The sequence below is a fragment of the Rhipicephalus sanguineus genome, chromosome 3, assembly GCF_013339695.2.
Source record: "Rhipicephalus sanguineus isolate Rsan-2018 chromosome 3, BIME_Rsan_1.4, whole genome shotgun sequence".
Classification (NCBI taxonomy): domain Eukaryota; kingdom Metazoa; phylum Arthropoda; class Arachnida; order Ixodida; family Ixodidae; genus Rhipicephalus; species Rhipicephalus sanguineus.
In genome coordinates this window covers 88,391,928-88,396,817 of record NC_051178.1, presented here as the reverse complement: position 1 = coordinate 88,396,817, position 4,890 = coordinate 88,391,928, and positions in this window count along the sequence as shown.

The window sequence follows — 4,890 nt, the reverse complement described above, 5'->3', positions numbered from 1 at the left end:
ATTCTTTAATGCGTTTGACGGCTACGAATAACGCGTAAGCCTCGGCTGTGAAAATGCTTGTGCTAGTGGATAGAACGCCGGCATCCGAGAAAGATGGGCCTACCGCTGCATATGACACGCCAGCATGGGACTTGGATGCATCAGTGTAATATCTGGGCAGTTATATTTATGTTGCAGCTCTAGGAAATACATCCGAATATGTATAAGAGGGGCGTGCTTTGTGACAGCTACGAAGGATGTGTCACATTTATAAGCTGCCACTGCCATGGCGGGAGCTGCATAGCGGGGGGAATGGGGTGATATTCAAGCAGTGGAAGATTTGTTTCTTCAGCTAGCTCTCTAACACGCAGTGAGAAAGGGCGTGCCATTGTGGGCCGATTGCGAAAAAAGTTGAGAGCTGGACAGATCGTTGATGGTAGAATATGCAGGGTGCTCACTGTTCGCGTTCACTTTAAGAAAATATATGAAAGAAGAATACCGTTCGTCTGCAGATGGAGTGAACCACTCGTCCGATTCTACATAAAGGCTCTCAACTGGGCTTGTTCTAAATGCGCCTGTGGACAGGCGGATGCCTAGATGATGAACTGGGTCCAACATTTTCAGAGCACTTGGCGTGGCAGAGTGATAGACTATCGCCCCATAGTCCGAGGCGTGAGCGTACAAGGCTTTTATACAGATTCATGAGGCATTTCTGTCGCTTCCCCACGTTGTGCGTGACAGCACCTTTAGGATATTCATTGTTTTCCAATATGCATTTATTCTTAAGATGTTTGATGTGTGGTACAAAGGTTACTTCGCATCCAAATTATACCTAGGAACTTATGCTCTGTATTACGGGCAGACGCTCACCCTTCATGACGATTTCAGGATCAGGGTGCAAGCCTCTTTTTCGTGAAAAAAGGACACAAGTGCTTTTCTGTGGAGTTCACTTTGAACCCGTTTTCATCAGCCACTTTGGACACCTTGTTAAGAGCAAGCTGAACCTGTCCGCTCACAGATCCCAAGAGAACACGATGAAACCTATCTGAACATCGTCACGTATGTTGAATAAAACATACTACGTGGGATGTACAAACGGAGAGAATTCATTTTTATAATAAAAGAGCGTACAGCTGAGCACCCCGCGCTGTGCACTCCGGTTTCCTGTATAAATGTTCGGGACAGAACACTACCCACTCGAACACGGAATGTGCGATCGGATATATAGGCTTTCAATGGCATTGAACATGTTACCCGCGTATACCTATGTGTGAAAGGTCTCTCAGTATCCCAAACCTCCACGTCGTATCGTAGGCCTTCTCCATGTCGAGGAATACAGATAGGAAAAATTGATTATGAACAAAAGCTTCACGTATGCGTGCCTCGATACGTATGAGATGATCGGTGGTGGATCGGCCTTCTCTAAACCCGCACTGGTATGGGTCAAATAATTTGTTTTAATTCAAGGAAGTGTAGTAAGCGGCAATTAATCATTTTTTCAAATACTTTGCAGAGGCAACTTGTTAACGCTATAGGTCTGTAACTTGATACAGCAGAGGGATCCTTTCCTTGCTTCAAAATTGGAATTATAACAGCCTCCTCCTTCCAAGATGATGGGATCACACCCGAAAACCATATATAGTTGTAGAGCGTAAGGAGGGTCTTTTGTGTTTCAGAGGGTAGCTGCTTCAGCATCTCGTACATTATGCAGTCAGAACCTGGGGTAGATGTATTACAACAGTTCAGTGCCGTTTGCAGTTCTGCTAAGCAGAATGGTTCGTTGTACGCCTCATTTTTGCAGATTTTCTTTCTAACTTTTGTTGTTCTATTCATGCTTTGTACTTCTGGAAAGTTTCGGAGTAGTGTGAGGAGCTCGATATGTGTTCGAAATGTGTGCCAAGAAAATCAGCTTGATCCTCCAGGGTTTCCCCGAGGCTATTCACTAATGGCAGGGAATACGTTTGTTGGCCCTTAATTTTTTTCACTTTATTCCACACTTTTCCCTCATCTGTGTACGAGTTGATACTCGATATGAACCTTTGTCCAGCTTTCTCGTCTAGCTTGTCGGCGCGTTCTCCTTGCCTGCGATTTGACCTGCTTGAAATGTTCTAGGTTTTTCTACTGTTGGGGAATCGCGAAGCAACGCCCACGCTTGTTCTGATTCCTCCGTGCTTTCCTACATGCATCGTTCCACCATGGAACTCGCCGCTTTAGAACCCCGGCCGCTTGTTTGGGCAAATACATTTAGATGCGGCGTCAAGTATAAAAGCTGGTAAAAATACGTGGCAGCGTCGTTTATGGTCAGAGCGGACCAGCTCAGTCCATGTCATATGTGTAAGGGTGTCGATACTGTTCCCAATCAGCTGAGTCGACCTTCCACTGAGGAACCTGCGGGGGTGGTTGGTCTTTGTTCGCCGTACTCAGGATGATTGGGAAGTGGTCACTTCCATAAGGGTTCTTAAGAACGTTCCATTTAAAAATGGGTAAGAGGGACGGCGCGATGTAATGCTAAGATCTATGGAGGAGTATGAGTTGTTTTCCGAGGCTAAAATACGTAGGCTCCTTCATATTTAAAAGACATAGACTAGACGAACAGAGGAGCTGTTCAATGAGACGTCCTCGAGCCATCGCAGCGAGAATCGCCCAGAGGACATTGTGTGCATTAAAATCACCTAGAATTAAAAAGGGCTCTGGAAGTTCATCTATTAATGTATCTAAATCGCGTCTGTGAAGCTGATGGTGTGGTGGTATATACACGGAGCATATGGTGATGAGCTTATTAAAAAGTACAGCTCGAATAGCCACTGCCTCAAGGGCCGTTTTGGAGCTTCAAATGCTGGCATGCTAGACTTCTATCAGCTATAATGGCCACACCGCCAGATGATACGACTGCATCCTCGCGGTCTTTTCGGAAAAGTAATGTATTGGCGAAGGAAGTTGGTGTGTTTGGGGGTTAGGTGCGTTTCTTGCACACACAGCACTTTCGGGTTGAACTTATTCAGAAGTTCTTGGACGTCATCTAGATTTCTAAGCAGTCCTCTTACGTTCCGTTGTATGATTTTGTCCATGATGGGGAAAAGAAAAAAGTGCTGTGTGTAAGGAGGTCTGGGATGGGCTCATTTTACAGGGCCTTTGTGAGGCCCTGTAATTGGTGTTTTCTCCTTTTTGGAGCGGTCGAGGGAAGCTCGACGCTCCTTCGGCGCTTCCTGCGCCGTTTGGCTTGAAGTGGTGTCCATAGCCTCTTGCGAGGCATTGGACGCCCGCTCCACAGAGCGAGCTGTGCGTCGCTGAGACTTCGCCTCGGTGGACGAAGTCGTCCCCACCGAGCTGGAGGTCGATGGGACCCCCTTGGCCTCGTGATTGCCCTGGATGCTACCAGAGCTTGTGGAGGCCACTGGTGTTGACAGGTTGGATGTGGGCAGGGCAGCGCTGGCTGCTCCCACCGTAGGGGCTAGTGGCGTTAGCCTCGGCACGCTAGGCGTGGACCGGGCAACTGCCAGGGGCCTTTGTGGTGCCGCCCCTCGATGCACCACTTCGGCGAAAGATGTTTTTAGAGCGAATGATGAGGAGATCCGTTGTCTTGCTTCCCTGAATGTAATATTTTCCTTGACTTTTATAGTTATTATTTCTTTTTCTTTCTTCCAGGCTGGGCATGCTCTGGAGTATGCGGGGTGACTACCTTCGCAGTTTGCACAGAGGACCTCGTCATGACTGCAGTCATCAGCACTGTGGCCGGTTGTGCCACACTTAGCACACGTCAGCTGCCCTCGGCAGCTCTGGGATGCATGGCCAAATCGCTGACATTTGAAACAGCGCCTCGGGTTTGGAATGAACGGTCGGACATTGAGTTTTACATAGCCAGTTTCAAGCGTCTCGGGTAAGGTGGTTGAGCTGAAGGTGACTATCAAGTGCTTTGTTGCTATTTCGTTGATGTTGCGTCTGATTGTGATGCGCTGGACATGTGTTACACCTTGGTCCTTCCATCCATCAAGGAGCTCCTCTTCGTTCAATGTCATCAAGTCTTCGTCCGATACCACTCCCTTCACTGTATTCATGGTACGGTGTGCGCTCACAGAGACGGGGAATGTTACCAAAGGCTACGAGGTGTGAGAGTTTATTGTACTGTTCCTTGTCTTTTAGTTCGAGAAGCAAATCTCCGCTTGCCATCTTTGTGGCCTTATAGCCGGTTCCAGTGGTCTCTTTCAAGCACTTGGCCACAAGAAAGGGTGAGATTGTTCTAGCTTTTGTAGACGATTGTTCGCAGTGAACGACGTGGTATTTTGGGAAAGTTTCTCTGTTTTTGGGCCAAAGGAGTGAACTTGCATCGGTGCGTACCCGTTTCGGGGGACGATCGGTGGTTACAGAGGGGGTCGAGGATCCCATGGAAAAAGGTGGATTTTTCGGTAACGGCGCCTGCCACCCACCACGGAGCCCAACAAGGGGACATGGCAGAACATGTGAACAAGTCTGCACAACGCCAGCAGTACGCGGTTACTATAACCCAATATGGTTTATCCTAGGTTGGATAGCCACACAAGGTTAACCCTTGCCGCCAAGAAGGTTGGAAGTAAGTAGAAGATAGGAGAGGACAGGAAAGGCTAAAAGGGAGAGAGAAAGACGAAGATGTGGGTAGAGAGATAGGAAAAGGCGACTGCCGATTTCCCCTAGGTGGGTCAGCCCAGGGGTGCCGTCTGCGTGAAGCCGGGGCCAAAGGGGTGTGTTGCCTCTGCCGGGGGGCCTTAAAGGTCCAAACACCCGGCGTCGGCTCAACCCCCAGGATCCCCTTTTCCCGCGGACACGGCAAAGCCACGCACGGCTAGGCGTGGGAGGGGTGGTCAACACCCCCCCGTTAGCTCGGGTCCGTGGTCGCTACACACCAAACGCCTGCTTGTGCAGACGCCCCTGCGGGGG